Genomic DNA, 22,447 nt, shown 5'->3' with positions numbered 1-22,447 from the left:
CACATCAAATCATCCCCGCGGGTTGGGGGTCCCCTCTGGGGGTCGCAGATCTCCATGGTCATGGTCTGTTACTCTTATTTTAATGCTTTATTCTTACTGTACATTCCCAACTTATAATTTTATTGTTGTATACAATATTATCTTGTCTTTTTATAAAATTTCTAAGCATAAAGAGTTTCATGCTGTATGCTCAACTACTCAAGAGGCTAAACAGTATTGTCAAAATGTCTGGAAAATAGAGAGACCCTATCTGAAGAACGAAACAAAATCTAAAACATAGAGACAAACACCATCTACTGGGTTTTTTGGTTCTTTTCTTATCACACACAGGCAGGTTATTACATTTCACTAAAAATTATCTGTCTGCATAGCATTCAACTTTATGGCTATGTCACTTGTGACATACCAATAAATTTATTTGAGCCAGGTCTGGTTGTGCATGTCTATAACCCCAGTACTCAAAAAGCTGAAGCAGGAAGACATCAAGCTGAAGGCCTAGCTAGGCTATAGACTAAGTTCAAAGCATACCTAGGCAGTTCAGTGAAGCCCATCTCAAAATAAAAAGTTAAAACTGTGAGGATCCAGATGGTGTACAGTTCCTTTCTCAAGCATGAACCCTGACTGAGTATGCTACATGACTTCAGAAAGCTACAGGCATGAGATAATGCCTAAGTCTAAGGAAGAATGTCCTCCAGTACACATAAGACCACACAAGAACAGAGAAGTGTGGAAGAGGAACTCCGGGAATGAAACAAAGGGGACTTGCATTTCATTTTATCTTTAGTTGGTACCTAAAACTGCTACAGAAACAACTGCGGAAAAACAAAATTTACTCATTCTTGAAGTGAAGCCAGAGTTCTATGTGTCTGTCTACCACTGACCTCCTTTCCAGGATCCTGTGTCCTGTCTATGGCTGTGCTAGCCTAGCCATAAGAACAAAAAAAGGGGCTGGAAAGATGGTTCAGAGGTTAAGAGCACTGGTTGCTTCCTGAGTTCAATTCCCAGCAACCACATGGTAGCTCACAACCATCCATAATGAGATCTGGTGCCCTCTTCTGGCATGCAGACATACATGGAGAAAGGATGTTGTATTCATAATAAATAAGTAAATCTTTAGAGAGAGAGAGAGAGAGAGAGAGAGAGAGAGAATTTTCTTCTACTTTCTTTTGTTCACATTTTAGTATGTACTACTGAGATAAGAGGAAGAACTCAGTGCCATCTCAGGAAACACTCAGTGCCAATGGCAGAATTTTCAACACCACGCATAGCTTTAGAAACCATGAAGAACCAGAGTTTAACACTGCAAGTAACAGTATTGAGATTTGATACAAGTGCTCAGAGGATAGTGTACTCTGCCTATTTATCACAACCTTTGGCTTTTGTTAAGTATAGCAAAGAAGGGATTGTTACAAGACACCCCTTAAATTTGCAATCAGTCACCAGAAGTGCAGGACTCTCAGGAATGGGAACTGGAACAGTCTTGTGGAACGGAGCCCTTTAATGAGTAGAATTTGATGATACAGGACTGAATGGGAAAGCAGGATACCCAGAAGGCATGTGAGCAAAACTAGAGAATAAGTTGGCAGGGAGACAATTCTCTGCTGTCACAAGTGTTGTGTAAATGTAAAAATACAGCTTTAAAATCAAGTGGGTTATGGGAAGAGACATACTAGAGTTGCTGGCACACCAAAATACCTTGCAAGGAATGGAGACAAATTGGGAGAAGTTTAATTCTGTACCTCCACGCTATAAAGATGAGAACATGCGCTAAGCAAGTCACTATGTCATCCAGTATAGTACAAAACGTATCACTACTTTACTACAACCCCAGGTCTGGACAGAGGTCCCCAAATACCTAGAGATTTGAGACAGGGTCTCACTGTGTACCCTTATCTAACCTTAAACTTGTAGTGATTCTCCTGTCTCTTTACTTCTCCAGTGTTGTAATTACAAAGCATGTTCAATCATGACCAACTAAAGACATAGTTATACATGCTCATGATCCCATATTTGAGGTTGGAGGATGGAGACCACTGGATCTGGGGATTCTATGGCCAGTTAACCTATCTGAAATGGTCATGTCTAGCTTTTAAATAGGTGTTGGGGATTTATACTCAAGTCCTCTTTCTTATACATTAAGCACTCTTTACACACTACATATTTTACTTCCTCCACATAAGCAAGTAGCAATTTGAATGAGAATGGTCCACATAGGTTCATATATTTTAGTGTTCGGCTCTCCCACCTGATGGTACTGTTTGAAAAAGATTAGGAAATGTTGAAAAACCTCAATACACACCCCTTTTTTGAGACTCAGAAGGTTGCCTCAGTGGAAAATTCCCCAAGGTCCCTTCCCCTAGACAGGGAACAAGGTCTGATTAGAAAGAACATCTGGTCCAGAGTGCTAACGAAGGAAGCTGGCAGGCTGTAGAGATAAGTGTAATTCTGACCTTGTGGTTTCTCCTGGGAAGATGAGTTATGCCTGCACTTCTGACAACCCCCTATTGCTTGCCCAGATCTGCACCTGCAGTGGCTCCGCTTTTTACAATACCCCTATTGCTTTGCTTGCCAAAATTATGTACATAAAAAGAAAACTGTCCCAAAGCCCAGGGTTCTCAGCTTGCTAAAGCGGCTGGAGTGCCCACAGATGCCTGTGTAAACAATAAACCTCTTGTAGATTGCATCCAACTGTCTGGTTATTGAGCCCGGGACGTCACGAGGCATTCAGCCTTGTCCCGCGCTACCGTCTCGCCAGCAAGAACGACGCAGAACACTCGGATCCTTCTGCAGTAAAGCTTTAATGCATCTTGAGAGATAGATGATCAGCTTCTTAGAGGGAGACCCCAAGCTAAGAAACCCAGCCCCTTATATAAGCCTAGGAGCTCCGAGTGAGATGTGTAGAGCCGGGATTGGTGGTTTGCACATCACCCCAGATGACGTCACGGGAGAGGCACAGTTTAAACGGTTAACTCCAACTGACAGCGACAGTTAACTCTAACTGACAGCGACAGCTAACTCCAACTGACAGCGACAGTTAACTCCAACTGACAGCGACAGTTAACTCCAACTGACAGCGACAGTTAACTCCAACTGACAGCGACAGTTAACTCCAACTGACAGCGACAGTTAACTCCAACTGACAGTGGATGTCAGCGCCATCTTCTAACGGCAATAGCGATAGCGAGGGCGGCTCCTCACACAGCCTGACCACTTCAGGTCTTTCAATGTGACGTTGCAGATGTATCACTGGGAGTATTGTTAATGGAGGTGGACTTTGAGGTCTCAAAAGCCCACATAGCTTCCCAGTTAGCTCTCTGTGCCTGTGTTTATGGACCAAGATATAAGCTCTCAGCTACTGCTCCAGCACCAAGCCTGCCTGCCTAATGCCACGCTCCCCACCACAATCGTCATGGACTCATTCTCTGAAATTGTAAGCTCCCAATAAATTGCTTCTTCTTGTCCTGGTCATGGTGTCTACACAGTAACACAGAAGTAACTAAGACAGGGTACTATGGGAACACCAGACCTTGTTCAGAGACACACTTCCCCATCAGCCTGGGAGTAGGCAGCTGTAAGACAATGTTTACTAAAAACATGTTTACTAAAAATACAATGCCCCGGGCAATACGTTCCTGAAAAGGGCGTGCCCGAGGGAACCGCCCTGTCCTCGACCTTTTCCAAAGACTAACCGCCCACATCCTCATACCCACCCATCCCCACCTCTGGTGTCAGGGTATGTAATAACCAGCCAGAGTAGGAATAAAGGAGAGCCTTCTTGAGGAGCCTTCAGGTCTCGGTGTTGTCAATCCCTCCGCACATTCTCAGACACAGGCTGCGCAGCAGGCGCGGCAAAGTACAAGTAGGGTTTTTGAATCAAAACATTGGGTTTTCTTAAACTGAAATATATTTAACATGTTCAGAGGCTTAGTATAACTTGACAAATTGTTCTCAATGCGCAATGGTTGAAGGTTAAATGAGGCAGTAAGCCCTCCCACCTCTGAATCTTTCAACAGCAGCAAACAAGAGACCCACCTCAAACAAGGTAGAAGACAGACCCCCCCAAATTTAGCCACCACACTCATCTACACACAAAAACAAACAAAATACAGAACCCTGCCTATTTGTAGGGGTCTCTTCCTTACTTTCTGCCCTTCAGTTTGTAGTAGCCACGTGGCTGTGGAAATGACTTTTCAGTTTGTAGGAGTAACAATGTACTATTTATTATCCATATGTGGTGGTGTATTATTGCCTGAGGGGGTTGGTGAGATGGCTCAGCTGTTTAAGAGCACTATCTGCTCTTCCAATGATCCTGAGTTCAATTCCCAGTGACTACATGGTGGCTTACAACCATCTTGTAATGACATCTGGTACTTCTAGCCTGCAGGCATAATAAATAAATAAATAAATACTAAAAAAATAAATAAACAAAATAAAGCTTGCCTGGGTATTCAGGAAGAGAGTCAGCCACAAGCCATAGAAGCCAGGCACATACCTTTAATCACATCAGCCAGAATTTAGGAGGTGTGGTACACACCTTTAATCCTAGGACTCAGGATTAAGAGGCAGACAGATCTCTGTGAGTCTAAAGCCACCCAGATCTACATGAGATTGGATCAGTCTAAGAGTAAACAGATCACACACTTTTAATTCCAGCACTAGAGGGGTATAAAAGATAAAAGCAGGGTCTTTATTATTGAATAGGAAGCATTCATTTTCCAGCCACACTGAGAGGACATAATCTGAGTCTTGGTGAGAACTCGCGGAGAGAGGATCAGCCCATTCAGTCTGAGCTACAGGTAAGAACTAGTGGCCGGCTACTTTGCTTTTCTGATCTTCAGCTTGAAGCTTGAACCCTAGTATCAGTCTCTGGGTCTTTTATTTTTCATGTTACATCCATATGTGCTAATAAAAATGATAGAACTACCTTTTCTTATGACTAAACAGCATTCCATTGTGTATATGTCCTATATAATCCTATCCACTCATCATTGAACTTTTTCTTTATGTATTAAAAACTACATTCTTATATCCAGCTGTTGGCAATTTTCTTACATTCTTCCTGTAATTATAACTGGCTATAAGAAACAAAACTTAGTCTTAGTCTCTAGACAGGCAGTATATGGTTTAAAAATATTAGATGGCAAACTCTAGAAGTTTAAGTTTTTGTGTCTAAATATGTACTGTTCTGAGTAGCATGATCATTAACTACTTCCCTTATACAGTGGATACAGGTATCTACTGTTCACAACTCCCACCTGTTACTCACTAGTAAGGTATCTTGGTTATCTAAGACTGTCACAAAGGCTGTGTTCAAGCAATTTGATTTATTTAAAAATACCCCCCCAAGGGGCTGGAGAGATGGCTCAGAGGTTAAGAGCAGTGACTGCTCTTCCAGAGGACTTGCAACCACAGGGTGGCTCACAGCCATCTACAATTCAATCTGGTGCCCTCTTCTGGCCTGTAGGCAGAACACTGTGTATGTAATAAATAAATAAATCTTTTAAAAAAATAGCTCCCCAAAGCACGAGACTGGAAACAATGGTAATTCAAACATGAAAAAAAAAAGAGCTGTGAACCACTTCTCTAAGTAGGAAGGTGACTTTATTATTCTGTGTATGTAAGAATAACTGAGAGTGGTGCATAGCTCAGCTTCACAAAGCCCTTGTTCCATCCCCAATACCACGTAACAAGCCAGTAAGCTCAGAAGGATCGAAGCCCAAGGCTTTCCTTCCCTCCCTATTTATCAAGTTGGAGGACAGCCTTGAAAATATTAAGCTCCTATCTCCAAAACAAAAATAAAAACAAAACACATACTTATAACCAGGTGTGATAGTGTGCACTTGGGAATTGAAATGAGGTTGAGACCAGTCTGGGCAACACAGTGAGGCACTATCTCAAATAAAACAAATCTTTAAGTAGACAAAGTCTGCCATTTAGTTTTCCAAAGAGATTGACTCTTACGTGGCATTAGTACTGTTAGTAGTAGTTTCCTATGAGAAACCTGAGAAGATGCTTGAGGTCATGGGTGGGTGGGTGGGTGGGTATGGGGTGTGAGGAAGTTGTAAATAGCAAGCTGAGTTAAATAAAAGAGGCTGAAGAGAGAATGAAGTAAATAGGAAAGGATTTTTCACTTGAAATTTTTATGAAGATCTTACTATGCTGTTTTGATGGTTAGTTTTAACATTCAACTTGATTCAACCTAGAATCCATCACGTGAGAAGAGTGAAATAAAGGATATCTAGATTAAGTTGACCTATGGGGGATGTCCCTGGGGGACTATGATTATGTTGACTGAGGTGGGTCTGAATTCCACACTGCCTAAGAAAGCAAACTGAGCACAGGCATCCTTGTACTCATTCTCTGCTCCTAGCTGTGGGTAGGACCAGTTGCTTCAAATACCTGCTTCAGCTTCTCCAGACTGTAATCCAGAATTGTGAGCCTTATAAACTCTTGCTCCCTTAAAGCTCCTTTTGTTGAGTTGTTTTATAGTGGGGGCTTGACCGCAGCCCAGTTGGGCCCCAGGCCCCACAGGGTCTCTGTGAGTTGCTTGTCAGCCAATAACCACAGGTGCATCCTGTTTACAGCCCCAGCCTTGCCCCATTGGCATCAACCTTTAATTATGAAAACACACTCTTACACCTAGAGGATCTGTATATAAAGATACTCCCTCCTTGGAATAAACAACACACACACACTCTCTTAGCACAAACGGCCAGATGTCTTGTCTTTCATTTAAATCTCCAGGGTTTCGCCTGATACATTACATCCTCAGAGCTGTGACCCTCTACATCCTCTGCCCTCCTGCAGTTGTTACTACATATAAGGTTCTGAAAGGCTAACTATGGTACTGAGTGTTTGTCTGACCAGAAATGAACTGCTCTATCCCAGTCACTAGAATGCTCAGACTGGAGTAGTAATTTACACAGGTTCCCTGTGATGACTAAAGAAACTCAATAAGGAGCCAGGCATCATCCCTTAAGGGCTGTTGACCTTTCGCTCCGGAATAAATGGGAGCTCCTAGTCTCCTGCAGGTGAGATAACAGGGTTGTTAGATATTAAACCACTGCTTTTGCTTCTGTAAAACTTGAAACTACTATGGGAAAGGGATGGTCTTTTTATTACTATATAGAAGGAGAGAAAAAAACAAACGGAGAGACATAGAACAGTTTTCGTGCCCAGCTATGGATTCCACTGGTAGCTGTGATGCACCCTTTAAAAATCCCATATCACCCCGCCTCCAAATAGCATGTTGCCGTCTGCCAGCAGAAATTTGAATTGAGTCTAGGTATGTGGTCTTCCCAGTGGATTTGAATGTCTCAACATTATCACAGCAATAGGAAGAAAACTAGGGCAGGTACTATTAATAGTCACATGAAAGGCATAATAGTTCTAACTTGGTGAGCCCAAACTACACATGAGACACTATCCAGTAGACATCAATGTTTGCTGAGTGAATATTATCAGAAATCTCTGAACACCAAGAAAAAACATTTTTAAAAGGATAATAAATTTAATCAACATTTTTGTTTGTTTGTTTTTCGAGACAGGGTTTCTCTATGGCTTTGGAGGCTGTCCTGGAACTAGCTCTGTAGACCAGGCTGGCCTCGAACTCACAGAGATCCGCCTGCCACTGCCTCCCAAGTGCTGGGATTAAAGGCATGTGCCACCAACGCCCGGCTCAATTTAATCAACATTTTATGTGACAGAAGAAACCAGAAATGAAGATTCAGAGAAAGTGTCCCTTTTAATGCTTAGATTTAAAAAATGAACAGTCATTCAGACATGATTAGAAAGGGCTTGGGAGATAGTTCACCAGTTAGGAGCACTAGGTGGTCTTCCAGAGGACTCAAGTTCAATTCCCAGCACCTATATGGTGGCTCACAACCATCTGTACCTCCAGTCCAAGAGATCTGATGCACTCTTCTGGCCTCTGAGGATACTAGGTACACACATGGTGCACAGACACACATGTAAACAGAACATAATGCATAAGAGTAAATTAATTTAAAAAATAAGATAAAAAGGTTATATCTAATGGACTTACGAAAAAATTCAGCCAAGTCTGTCCAGCTTGGCCTCCAATGCCACTCTTTCCTTTTGGGTTTGGGGCAGGAACCGGTGTGAGGGCTGGCAATCTACTCTCCTAATAGGTCACAGAAACTCCTTATGGCCAGTTCTTACAAAGAAGTAGAGGGTAGGACAGAATGGTATTTCCAGGTTCATGGAAGAGACAGGAAGGTAAGAGTGGAGAGAGACTCTCAAGGTGTTTTGGGTCTTGAGTCACCAAGAATGCTGACAGTACAACACATTACAGGTATTCAAATTGTCAGTGAGTTTGTTTTCACTCCTTATCCGGGTCCTAGGACAAATCCTAAATCCCTACAGTGGCCTTCAGTGACCCTTGCACATGCTCCCTTAACAACTACCTCAGAACATTAAGGTTTCCCTGCACATACCACATTTTGTAACTTGCCAGTCTCTTCCCCTAACAGGCTTACACAGTACAGAAAGTGTAGTTACCAAACAGTACACTGATATGATTAAAATGAAAGCCAGTTTTCCTATTCAAATAATTTGCAATAAAAGCACCAGAAAAAAATACAGAATTTCCAATAAAAAATCATCAAATTTACAAATGCCAACAATCCAAGGTAATGTCACTTTTCAGTAATTCCAAAAGTATTGTGGGGCTGGAGAGATGGCTCAGAGCACTGGCTGCTCTTCCGGAGGTCCTGAGTTCAATTCCCAGCAACCACATGGTGGCTCACAGCCATCTGCAATGAGATCTGGTGCCCTCTTCTGGCATACAGACATACACGGAGTGCTGTATATATTATAAATAAAATCTTTTTTTTAAAAAGTATTGTTTAGTTAATCTATAGTATCTCTGGTATTCTATAAAGAAGTCAGTCTAAACAGGCTGCTTAACAACTGCAGGAGGGCAGAGGATATAGAGTCACAGCTCTGAGGCCAACTTCTTTGTGTGCCACTAGCAAGTCTAATGTATCCGGTGAAAGCCTGGAGATTTAAGCGAAAGACAAGATGGCCAGCGTTTGTGCTAAGAGAGTGTGCTGTTTATTGCAGGGAGAGAGCAGCCTTATATATAGACTTACAGCACAGTGGAAAAACCCCAGGTTTAAGTGTTTTCATAATTAGAGGTGGAAGCCAATGGGGAAGGGCTGGAGCTGTAAACCAGGACTAGAAAACAGGATGCACCTGTGGTGATTGGCTGACAAATAACTCACAGTGACCCCGTGGGGGCTGGAGCCCAACAAACTTTGCCTGTGCTTCAAGATCTTGTCAAGAAAAACAACTAAACAAAGGAACAAGAGAATTGTGAACACTTTTAACTACAGCATCTTATTTAACATATTAACAAAGGCAAGCAGTTCCCACTGGCAGGCAGTAGCACACGGTTAATGTGGTTGAAACTGGTCTCTACATTAACTTAAGTCACAATAAAACAAAATACAATCACATACAAACTGCAAATTTAACCAAAGATTAAAAGCAAGAGAAACTGTGTTGGTACTGATTCTGTTATGTTTCTAGTTCCTAAACACTACAGCACAAGAACCGTCTACATAGCACTTACTTTGTAATAGACATTTTAAATTACTTAGAAATGATGTGAAGTATACACAGGAGGATAATGCAGAACTTATACACAAAATACAAATATAAGCATCTTCTGATTTTAGTACATCAGGGAGTCTTGAAACTGAGAATGGAGTTCAATGGTAGAACACAAAAGGCATGGTTTCACAATAGTCCAGAAAAATGGGTAAGAACTGATCTGTCAAAACATGGGCTATTGAAAAGTCAAGTTGGAAGTAGGCCATTGCTATACCGGGGATGAAGAGGGAGTAGTCGTGTCAACAGAGCTAAGAAGGCAAAAGAACAATCTGTGGCTGTCTCTCCAAGTCTTACTCTTGCAGTGCTAAGAGTGTTCAGTGCCATCACAATCCCCGCAAGGTATACAAGAAGTGATCTAAGTTACCATCAATAAGAGCAAATCATGACACATTATGGCAACTGTTATCTCACAAAGAAATTTTAATGAATCTAACTACAATACATATTCCATTCAGAAGTATGGTCCACACAATCAGATAACTTAATGTCACAGACCAGACAACATCTCAGTTAACAATACACCACATATGCACCAGGCTATGTAGTCTTAACTCAATGTTGTTAAGACTTATATAAACCGCCCTAACCAACTTCTTAGCAAGACAAATTTTATGATCATCTTAGTCACTATTTTGCTGTGGAGACATCATGACCGTGGAAACTTACAAAAGAAAGTATTTAACTGAGGCTTAATTACAGTTTCAGAGAGTCAGTACATACCACCATGTCAGGGAATATGGTGGCAAGCATGGTGCTATAACAGAAGCTGAAAGCTACACCCTGATCCACAAGGAGGGAGGGAGGGAGGAAGGGAGGGAGGGAAGGAAGGAGGGAGGGAGGGAGGGAAGGAGGGAGAGGGAGCAGAGACCCAGCCTGGCCCTGCACTTTGGAAACCTCAAAACTCCTCCCCTATCAGTGACACCTCCTCCAACAAGGCCACACCTCCTAATCCTTCTCAAACAGTGCCACTCCCTGGTGACTATGCATTCAAATCTATGAGCCTATGGGGGCCATTCAAATAAGTTTGCTGGGCTATAAAGAATGTAAATCACTACAACTTAAGCCACCTAAGTCACAGTATTTACCCACTGTTTAGGCATGTGTTATGTGCCGGACTGACCCAAGACTTTCCCAGAGAGCCTGCGGAAAGGACAAAGGGAACTAGTTTTGTCCCTTGCCTAAGAGCAAACTTGGTAAAGGGCCAAGGGCCTCAAAGGAGTTAAGGTTTCAGTTCCTAAGAACATGACTCTTCCACCCTGAAAACCACTAGTCTCAAGGATGCTGAATGCTCAGTTTGACTAGCTTCCAGCTGACTTCTCCCCATTCTATGATAGCTTTCTCCTGACTGCCATTTCCACCTGCAAATCCTAAGATGCTGTCCTTAATAAACTTGCTTGGCATAAAACATAACTTACGCAAGACCTCCAGACCTCAGCTTTCCTCTATTTCCTTTATTTTTCATCCCCTCATCCTCTCTCTCAGGAACCTGTCACTTAAGAAGTGACCTGCTTGCTGGTCCCAGTCAAGTAGAATTTAAGTACACTTGTCAGGATTTGTAACAGTCTTTTCTGGCATAGTGAACAGCAAACTTCAGTCACAATGCCTAGCCCAAGCTGGCCAACAACTCATCACACAGCAGAGACTAACCTCATATTTGTGATCCATAGTCCTCAGTCTGAGAGTCGTGATATTACTGGCCGATGCCAACGTGGTCAGCTTTTAAAAAAGAGAGAAAGAAAAAGTGTGTGTGTGTGTGTGTGTGCGTGTTTTGAGACTGGGTCTTACTACATAGCTCTGAATGGCCTATGACTCACATTATAGACCAGGCTAAGACTCAAACTCAGAGCTCTTCATCACTCTGCCTCCCAGGCGTTACGATCAGAAGCATGCACCATCATGCCTTGCTCAACTACTTTAAAATAATAAGCCAACTATTAGCAGGATTTATAATAAAAAAGAAAAATAGAAAGCCACTATCTTATGGAGGGGTTGAAAAATATTAATGCTAGTATGTAAGGACTTTTGTAATTTCAGAAAAGCAGCACATGAGAGTGAGCTGCCATGTGACATGGTTCAAGTAGAGGGATTTTTTTTTTTTAGCTCTTGTAGACCAGGCTGACCTCGAACTCACAGAGATCCACCTGCCTCTGCCTCCCGAGTGCTGGGATTAAAGGTGTGTACCACCACCGCCCGGCTCAAGTAGAGGGATTTTTATAAAGGCAAAAGGATCGTAGGGAAATGGGAGTGGGGAGACCAGTTTCCATGGACAGCAGCAGCAGGATAAGGGGGTGTGGGGGGGCAGACAGACAGACAGACAGACTGACAGAAGGATGGCAGGTAGGCAGGGCCCTTTTTAAAAGGGAACATAGTGAATATGTGCAGATGGTGCTCTCGATGGCAGCAACTGAGGGAATATCCTGTCAGAACTCCAAAGGCAGGCCAGTAAAATGCCTAAATACTAACAAGGATATACTGTCATTTCTAAATGAATTGTGTTATTAATGTAACCTATAAAAAAACAAGTTCTTTCAAACCTTGAATCTTTTTAAGGGTTTATTTTGATTATCTGTGTATGAGTTTTTTACGTTCATGTAAGCGTGTGCACTGCTTAGATACCCTGTAACTGAAGTCACAGTCAGTTGTTAGCCACTGTCTGGGTGCTGAAATTAACACAGGCCCTCTCCAACATTAGCAGGTACCATTAACCTCTGAGCCATCACTCTGGCCCTGCCTTAAATTATTTTTTAAAGGTCACAAATGGTTTTTGAGACCATGTGTCTCTGCTGTCTGCAGAAAGCACATCCATCCTGCTTTCAGAAAGCCAAGGCCTACTATGGAACCTTCAAGGACATTTTTTTTTTTTTGGTTTTTCGAGACAGGGTTTCCCTGTGGCTTTGGAGGCTGTCCTGGAACTCGCTCGGTAGACCAGGCTGGTCTCGAACTCACAGTGATCCGCCTGCCTCTGCCTCCCGAGTGCTGGGATTAAAGGCGTGCGCCACCAACGCCCGGCTTCAAGGACATTATTTTACATACTCTATTTTATTACCTATTTATTTACTTATTTTGGTTTTTCAAGACAGGGTTTCTCTGTAGCAGCTTTTCTTGTCCTGGAACTTGCTTTGTAAACCAGGCTGGCTTTGAACTCAAGAGATCTGCTTGCCTCTGCCTTCAGTGCTGGAATTAAAGGCATGCACCACCAACTACGGCCTACTTTGTTACCTTCTGCTATCCAACTCTCTTAAGTAAAAATACAGAAATAGAAAAAGCAACAGAACCATAAGTTAGTTCTTAGAAAAGATCAAGACTTTACTAAGCTGACCATGAAAATATTTCAATGGTAAAATCAAAAACAAAATAGAAACACTATCAATCTTACACCAAGAGAATATAAACAAGTGACTAACGCCAGTATGACCAAAATTGATTCAGTAGTAAGTCCTAATCAACTATAAAGACGTTAATTAATCCAGCACTGAGGAAGCTAAGGCAAGTAGATCTCTGTGAGTTGAAGGTCAATTTGTTCTACATAGCAAGCTCCAAGCCAGCAAAGGCTATGTATAAAGGAAATGCTTATCTTGGCTCATGATTTCAAGAGAAACAGTTCATGATTGTCAGGCTCCACAGTTTGAGGCTTATAGTGAAGCATATCACAATAGCTCAAACGCAAATACAAAGTCATAGGAAGCAGAAAGAAATGTGGAATGTGGACATAGCTCCTGAAGACACACCCCAATGACTCAGCACCTTAAGAATGCCCCACCTCCTCAAGATTCCAGCACCTACGACTGGTGTCGGTGGCACCCACCTTTAGTCGTAGTACTCAGGAGGTAGAAGCAAGTGAATCTCTGGGAGTTCAAGGTCAATCTGGTCTACAGAATAAGTTCCAAAACAGCCAGGACTACAGAGTAATACCGTTTCCAAAAAACAAAAAACAAAAAAGATTCCAGCACCTCCAAACACAATAGCACCAGTGGGGTGTAAAGGTTTAAAATCAATTTTACACTGTAGACAGGGAAAACCACCCAACTGAATTATTTGAAGCCAATATTACTCTGCGCAAAATAAAGACAATCAATCACAAATACAGACATAAAAACCCCTCAGGATATATTAATGCAATCAAGCAGAATCAAAGTGCATATTAATTATAATGCCATGACTCTGGAATGTGTCCCAGTAATTCAAAGTTGGCTAAATATCCCAAATTAACGCAGAATCAACAAGATTTAAAAAGGATGAAAATCAGATGATCTCAGTTAAGTATAGAGAAAGCTTATTTAAAATATCCCCAACTGCCCTTACAACTTGAGCCCAAGAGAATGGTGCCAGCAAAGAGGAGTGGGAAAGGTAAGGGCCATTCTGCTACCATCTGAAGTAGTGATCCAAGAGCACACCATCAATATTCCTAAGGGGCTTCAAGAAGCAATTCCCCTAAGCACTCCAGGTATTTTCCAGAAAGGAGATGCAGACTCTGTGTATACATATATTGCTATAATGCTTAATTAAAAAAAAAAGGACCAAAATACCAAAGGTATTCCATTAGTAGTATCTCTAAGAGTCATAAAAAAGCTGATACCTATATCCCTGTTGTTACCACAATAAAAAAATCTATATAAAATACCTACTACTATCGCTATATTTAATGTTCTAAGACTGGCGTTAAGAGAGAGGGTTGCCCAGCTTTGCCAATTCTACTCAACCCTCACTAGGTGTCCTGGACAGAGCAGTTACAAATAATTAAACATCCAGAGTAGATGAAAGTTAACTTTCAGTTTCTAGGTAAAAGAAAGTTATCTTTGAAAAAAAAATCAAAAGAAATATGTTCTAAAAATTAAAAACTAAATTTGAAGGCAAGCATGATAGCACATTGTGGGAACACCAGACCTTGAGCAGAGACCCACTTCCCCTTCTGCCTGGGAGTAGGCAGCTGTAAGACAATGTTTAGTAAAAACATGTTTACTAAAAACAATACAATAAGTTCCTGGCCACTTCCCCTTCTGCCTGGGAGTAGGCAGCTGTAAGACAATGTTTAGTAAAAACATGTTTACTAAAAATGATACAATAAGTTCCTGGGAAAGGCCTTCCCACGGAAACCGCCCTGACCTCGACCTTGTCCAAAGACTAACCGCACCTTCAAAAGCCCACACACACATCCACCTCTGGGGTCAGAGCAGAACCAGCCAGGGTAGAGGAGAGAGCAGAAGCTTCTCTGGTGGGAGCTTTTCTTAGGAAGTTTTTCGTGAACCTTTTTGGAGCCTGTTTAAAGTTTTCTTTATATCATTGAACGAGTCTCTGTGTTGTCAATCCCCGACACCCTCGGCACGTTCTCGGACACAGGCCGCGCAGCAGACGTGACAGCACATGTCTGAAATTCTACCACTTAGAAGGTAGAAGGAGAATCATCCTGGTCTATATGGTGAGCTTAAGGCCAGCCCAAGGTACTTGACACCTTGTCTCAAAAATAACTAGTCTGACTAGGTCACAAATACAAGATCATAAAACCAGTCAGGTAGAATAGCATACGTTTATATTCTTACCACTCTAAAGAGAGAATCAAGAAGATCATAACTTGAGGGAAGTCTGACCTATACAAGACATTGTGTCCAGAAAATAAATGAAACATAAGAAAAAATGCGTATCTATTAATTAAGACAGAAACTAAAAAAGTTGTTCTATTTACAGTAAATTGAAGACAACTTTAAAGAACAAGGAATGGAGGCACACACCTTTAATTCCATCACTCAGGAGGCAGGTAGTTCTCTGAGTTCAAGGACAGCCAGAGAATTTCATCTCAAAAAATCAAAAACGAAATAGGAAAAGGGGAGGGGAAGAAACAATCTTGCAGGAGACCCAAGTTCCTAACACCCATATCAGGCACTCATAATCACCTTCAACTCCATCTCCAGGGTATCTGACACCCTCTTCTGGACTCAAGTGCACACACCCCTCCTAACACACTTTTAAAGCCTTCCTTTGAATACTGAAAACTGAGACAATCAATGACATTGACCTAAGTGTATGAACAGACCAACTGCCTCAATTTAAATTCATTCTAAACAACTAGCAAGACCAATCATAATTGCTCAAAACAAGTGATTTCACCTCATTGTTCCTCTTTAAAAGAAAATAAACAGGGGCTGGAGAAATGGCTCAGGTTAATTAAAAGCAGTGGCTATTCTTCTGAAGGTCATGAGTTCAATTTCCAGCAACCACATGGTTGGTGGCTGTGGCTCACAATCATCTGTAATGAGATCTGGTGCCCTCTTCTGGCCTGCAGGCATTCGTGCACACAGGAACACTATTTATAAATAACAAATACATCTTAAAAAAACAAACAAGTCCTTTCCTTTGAAGCAACATTTGTTTGATTTCTAATTGAGCCTGTTTCCCTCAATTTATACATTTGATATGAAAATAAAAACCTGACTTTAGCCTCCTTTGTGATTTTGGTCTAAGACAGAGAACAGCAGCGCTCAAAGATTGTATTCACTTAGATATGTTAGATAGTTCTAATCTCACTTGAGATACTTATCTCACTAAGCCAGCTCTAACTACCTTTCATTGACAACTTCATTTAGCATACAAGGAATTTTGAGCACTGCATAGGTGCCTCAAAAAAAATTCAGGTCTTAAGGTTCTTAGTTTGCATTTCTATAGCCAGAGTTGGTACAAATCCTAGCTTTTCCTCAGACTGCTTCCCGAAGGCTTTACAGGGATTAGTTTCCAAAGAAATGGGGGAGAAAAAACAAAGATGCCTGAAGTTCACCATAACTAAGCTTTAACAAGATTACAATTCCCTAAGCAGATGATTTCCTAAAATCACGACACAGATAATGTAAAAGAGAAGGAACTAACCAAATAGGTAAAATGAAAAAAAAAAAACTAGAGCAAGATTACTGGGTAACTTTGACTTCAAACAAGCTGTGAGCAGGGAGTATAAATCTAATCTCAGTATTCATGAAGACCAGAAGAATCAAGAGATGAAGGTCATGCCCAGCTTGACAGCAAATTCAAGGCCAGGCTAGGCTACAAGAGATGGGTTTAATATGCACAAAGTTAATTCATGAATTCTGAATTTAAATTAGCTAAATGAACTGCCTATCAAACAATTCCATAATGTAAGCACTACTGTCATCCCATTTTACAGATGAGGAAGCTGAAGCAGGGAAGTAAAATTCTTCCGAGATTTTACAGTGAATTGGTGGAACCAAGTGGCTTCGACAAACTAACAAGCTTTAAAGTCATGGGACAGAACCCACCAGATCACTGAGCGTAGGGGCTGAAAGAGACATGACTCAACAGTGAAGAGTACTTGTGGCCCTAGAAGAGGACCTGGGTTCATGTCCCAACACCAACTTGGTAGATACACAACTGCCTGTAATATCAGTTCCAGGGGACCCACGCCTTCTTTTAGCCTTCACACACCAAGAACACAAAGTACTCTTACATGTTGGCAAAACACTTATGCTCATAAAACAATTTTTCAAAAATAAAAAAGTAAAAAGTCCCTGATAATACATTCCAACCACAAGTTAAGAGCTAACCTCTGCCTAGGTAACTTTAATTCACCAACCAATACAACCTCTCCCAGGGTAGCAATCAGGCCCAGAGTTTCATCTCCAACCCTGCCCCCCCCCCATCATCTCTCCCCTATTTTACTAATAAATAAGTGCTGTTAGGCACCATGCCAACGATATTATTTCTTAAGCTTTGCCACCAAATCCACTGTGCCCCACTGGTTCTATAAGGGTGTCCAAACAGGGTTTCTCTGTAGCTCTGCCTAGATCTGCAGATGAGGTTGGCCTTGAACTTAAGAGAGATCTGCATGCCTTGGCCTCCCAAATGCTGGAACTAAAGGCATGCAAGCCACGCCAGGTCAGCTTCTGTAGGTTTAACCAGTGTTGATTCAACATTTTATTCCAAAATAAATTACTCCATGGTAAAATGTGAATAGTTATCCAGTAGAACCAGGACAGAGTTTTTAAAGTACAGACTTACCTGTAAATATAATTTTACGTTTTAGTCTCTTCCACAAGGAGTATGTTCACACCTTTGATCCTAAGAAAAACAAAAAACGTTTTTAAGATTAAAAGGTAAACCTACCTTAAAGTAGTACTAAGAGCATACTAAGTTTACTAAACTGGTATTAGTTATGCTAAAAACAAAACCACTAAACTAGGGTAGTCTCTAAATAATCCCTGCCACCAGAATTCAAGTGCGCTTCTCCAAGTCCACTATTGTTCTATAATTCCAAAGCAAAAATACTTCTTAGCAATTTCGTTATTTTGGGTTGGTAAAAGAGAAGCCCACTGGGACTTACGGAAGCGGTTACTAAGACCTTAGCATGTCAACAACAAACTTAAGATTTCCCCTTAAAAGTAACACATTTAGCAATTTAAATGCCCACGCAAGTTCTACTGCTGGCCTATTGGAATGCACGCCAAACTCGCACACTTCACCTGCTTTTTCATTTTTCTAGGAAGACACTCAAAGTACCACAAATGCAAACTGCTTCCGAGATGCTGCGGGCCGCGACGCTCACACAGGCCTGGGTGGAGCGCAATGCAATGCAGCTGGGTCGCAAGGGCGGGGGGGCGGTGTTGGGGCGCGGAAGACGAGCCAGAAAGAAACCGAAAAACAAAACAAAGCTCTGCTTCTCCTCCCGAGACAGGAAGGAACGTGAAGCAGCAACACGACCGCCCGCTACGTCAGGCCAACAACCGCAGATCGCGCGCCCGCCACTCGCCGTGATCCCAGCGGGCTACGGACTTCCAGCGTCCCCTCGGCGGAGACGGAGGTAACGGAGACCCAGCCTGAGCCGCGATCGGAGAACAAAAGCCTGCTCCGCCGCAGACCTGTCGCCCCTCCGGCAGCTCACTCGCCTCTAGCACGGACCCAGGCCTCCGCCAAGCGCGCGCACACCGCGCCGAGCTTCGGTGGCGGCCTCCGTTTGGGCGGATCCAGCTGGCTCTGCGCTCCGCCCCCGAGCGTCTGCCCAGAGCCATGGTCCTAGTGCCGGGCAGATGCGCCTTCAGCAGTGTGAGGGGAGAGAGAAGCCTCCCCTACACCTGTAATTTGCACCACAATCACCTAGAGGGCTTCTAATGCAAAACTGCGATCGTGGGCGGAAATACAACTGATTCAATCGTTTGGGATGGGGCTGAAACTGCATTTCCGACAGGTTATAATTCTGTGAAGAAGAATCTCATAAGCAGTGATCTTCAGACGGGATGACAACATTTTCTATCAAGTATGTGAAAGAAAATGCACCCTCTGCTGGACTTAGTGGATCATGCCTTTACATCCAGCATTTGGGAGTGAGAAGCAGGAAGATCTCTGTGAGTCAGTGAGCCCAGCCTATCTAGAACTGAAGAAACAACAAACTTCATTTTGAGAAAAAGCCACCATTTTCATGTGTCCCAGAGCTGACTAGGCTCCGGCCAAGGAGCTATAAACAGTTCTAAGAAAAAACCACAAACTGCCTGCCTGAGTCAACCAATGACTACATCTGCTCACCCCAGATGTCCTAAATCACCTAGACCCCAGCCAATGAATTTAAAGGTCACACTCTTACCCAATCCTGAAATGCCAAAGCGTGTACCACCCTGCTTGCGATTTTTCCCTTTAAAAACCCCTTATCCTTCTGGCAGTGGCGGTGCATGTATTTAATCCCACCACTCTGGAGACAGAGGCAGGCAGATCTCTGAGTTTGAGGCCAGTCTGGTCTACAGAACGAGTTCCAGGACAGCCTCCAAAACAATAGAGAAACCCTGTCTCAAAAAAAAAAAAAAAAAAAAACAACAACAACAAAAAACCCTTACCCTAAGATCTTAGGGCCATTCTCCTTCACCTGCTGCATGGAAGTGTTTGGTTGACAGTCCAACCCATGAGTGTTTGCATCGAGCTTATAATCAATGAACCCCTGTGTGTTTCCATCAGTTTCTCTGTGGTGGCCTTTTTTTTTTTTTTTCTCGAGACAGGGTTTCTCTGTATTGTTTTGGAGGCTGTCCTGGAACTCGCTCTGTAGACCAGGCTGTCCTCGACCTCAAAGAGATCTACCTGCCTCTGCCTCCCGAGTGCTGAGATTAAAGGCGTGCACAACCAACGCCCGGCTTCTGTGGTGGTCTCTTGACTTGGGCACAACAGAACTAAGTGGGATAAATAGATGGCAGATAGGTAGATGGTTTAGATAGATGATTGATAGAAGATAGATTGTAGATAGATTGGTAGATGACAGATAGATAATGCTGAAGGTCTCTAACAAGTCCACACACGGCCAACATGGCACCAGCCCTGGGCCCTACGCCCTTTTGCTAAACCACTAGACTCTACACTAGACTCATTTGGCCACTTCCTCATGCCTGACTCATTCCTGGGGCTTACCACCAAGGGCCAGCTATCAAAGCATTTATTTGGCTAGACATGATCAATCAGGACTTATCAACTCATCCTATCATGGACTTCACTATTACTGAGCCACCTGCTGCTGTGTCTGCCTAATTCAGATTTAAGTTAAAGAATGAAAGGGGAGTTCGTTAAGAAACTTGGGTCAGGCCGGGTGGTGGCGGCACACGCCTTTAATCCCAGCACTCAGGAGGCAGAGGCAGGCGGATCTCTGTGAGTTTGAGGCCAGGCTGGACCGACAGCCCCCAAAACAATACAGAGAAACCTTGTCTCGTAAAACCAAAAAAAAAAAAAAAAAAAAAAGAAACTTGGGTCTTGGCTATGACTGCTCATTAGCCATACAACCTAGGAGAAATCATTTACTGTTGCACCCAAAGTCTGGATCCCACCACCAGACCAAGCCTGATGCAAAAGCAAGAGTCTTTATTCCAAGTTAACACCGGTCCCTGAGCAGTGAGGGGAGGAGATTTTTAAAGTGTGGAAGAGTTGGAGAATTCCAAGCCTGTAGGCTTGTGATTGGCTGCCCCCACCATGGTGTCAGGAGAATTACAAGTCTACAGGCTTGGGATTGGCTGCCCTCTCTAGGCTAAGGTCCAGAAAAAAAGTCATGGTACATATCTAAGGGTTACTACTTCCCTAGGCTTAAGATGTGTGGGGAGTCATACATTTAGACTATGTCCCTGGGCTGGAACAGTCATGCCTCTAGACTAGAGGTTGCTACTTCCCTAGGTTGAGGTCCAGAAAGTCATGCCTCTAGACTAGAGGTTGCTACTTCCCTAGGTTGAGGTCCAGAAAGCCATGCCTCTAGACTAGAGGTTGCTACTTTCCTGCTCAAGGATTGATTGGTTTTTCCTGCTCAGAGATTGGTTGGTTTTGTTTTAGGCCAGAGATGGCTCTGATTTCAGGGCTAAAGTGTATTTCTTTCTCTGGTTCTTTTTAGCTTTTAGGTTCCAATTTTAGGGCTAGGGCAAATTTCTTTAACAGGTTCTGACTAAGGGCAAAGTGTGTTCTTTTAGCTCTGGTTTCAGAGTCAAGTTGTTTTTCTCTGGCTCTGGGTTCAGGGATAAAGTGTCCTTTCACTGGCTCAGGTCCCAAATCCAGGGGGTGTTTCTTGGGGAGGAGGAGGGCTCAGGGACTGTGTTAGGGCTACAGGTCACAGATCTGCCGGGGCCTGGGTCTTTCATTACAAGATTGTAAGTTAGATACATGAATTAAATGCATATGCCTCTTTTAGACCAGCTGTTGCAACACAGTGTAGCCCACTAGCTGGAGACATAACTGCAAGGTCAAAGAGCCAGGAAAAAAACACCCTGACCCCGACTTGACCCCAAGCACAAGACAAAGGTCAAAGGGTTTGACCTCAAGCTCAGAAACTTGGAAATCCCCACCCCCACCCCAGTGACTCAGCCTTAATGTTTCTATCCTATACTTTCCCACTAAGCACATAGCGCATGCTCCAAAAAGCATATAAAGGCCTTCCCCTCCAGCCAGCCCTTTGCTGTCTCTTCTGTTGAGAGGTGGAACCCATTATGTTCTTCTCCCCAAGAAACTTCTTGTGTGAGGTTACATATTTTTATTACATGGTATTCCTTGGCTCCTAAGGGCCAAGATGCCCTTGTTTTGGAAAACCCTTACATTGCTTTTGTGACACCAATAGGCTCTCCTGGTGATCTGAGCCACGCTGGGACCCTATCTCTCATCTCCAGTCCACCCACACAAACTCACCTTCCAGCTCACCATCTCTCGGGGCATCATCCACCAGGTGTAATTCGGTAAGTTCCCCCTTTGTTCAGTTCCTGAGTCGGAGGAAGTGACTGCTGCGCCCGCTGCACAGCCTGTGTCGGAGAATGTGCGGAGGGTATCGGATTGGTGACACAAAGACCAGTCGGTGGTGTAAGAAGGCTCCAAGAAGGACCCTTTATTCTTACCCGGCTGCTTATATGCCCTGACACCAGAGGCAGCGGTTGGCGGGGAGGGGTCAGGAGGAGGCGTTTAGTCATTGGAAAAGGTCAAGGTCAGGGTGTTCCCGTGGGCAAGCCCTTATCAGGAACTTATTGCTCCGGTAAACATTTCTTACGGGCACCGTTTTGTTTTTAGTAAACATGTTTTTTTGTTGTTGTTTTTTTTTTTTTTTTTTTTTTTTTGGTTTTTACGAGACAAGGTTTCTCTGTATTGTTTTGGAGGCTCTCCTGGAACTCGCTTTGTAGACCAGGATGGCCTCGAACTCACAGAGATCCGCCTGCCTCTGCCTCCCGAGTGCTGGGATTAAAGGCGTGCGCCACCACCGCCTGGCTGGTAAACATGTTTTTTAGTAAACATGTCTTCTCTGTGGTCGGTTACAGTTGCCTGCTCTCAGGCTGATGGGGAAGTGGGCCTCTGGCCAAGGTCTGTTGTTCCCACAAGTGAC

At 43.0% G+C, this 22,447-nt stretch overlaps 1 protein-coding gene across 6 annotated transcripts in view; it reads right to left on the bottom strand.

The window, feature by feature from the left end:
* Resf1 (retroelement silencing factor 1) overlaps positions 1 to 21,975 on the bottom strand; it is a 31,764-nt gene extending 9,789 nt beyond the window's left edge. The window contains exons 1-3 of one of the 6 annotated variants that reach the window (XM_021228911.2): positions 21,766 to 21,975; positions 17,635 to 17,694; positions 11,284 to 11,352 (exon numbers count right to left, since the gene is read on the bottom strand). The gene's annotated coding sequence lies outside the window, so the exon portion shown is untranslated. Of the gene's footprint in view, positions 1 to 11,283; positions 11,353 to 17,634; positions 17,695 to 18,095; positions 18,593 to 21,765 lie in introns of those variants that run through there. The other 5 variants (XM_021228909.2, XM_021228912.2, XM_021228910.2 and 2 more) reach the window with 5 other exon arrangements.
* Between the last annotated feature and the right edge of the window lie 472 nt (positions 21,976 to 22,447).

This window comes from Mesocricetus auratus, unplaced genomic scaffold, assembly GCF_017639785.1.
Source record: "Mesocricetus auratus isolate SY011 unplaced genomic scaffold, BCM_Maur_2.0 Super-Scaffold_100001, whole genome shotgun sequence".
Lineage (NCBI taxonomy): Eukaryota > Metazoa > Chordata > Mammalia > Rodentia > Cricetidae > Mesocricetus > Mesocricetus auratus.
Note: the sequence above shows the minus strand (reverse complement) of the source record. Positions and strands in the feature narration are given on the sequence as shown.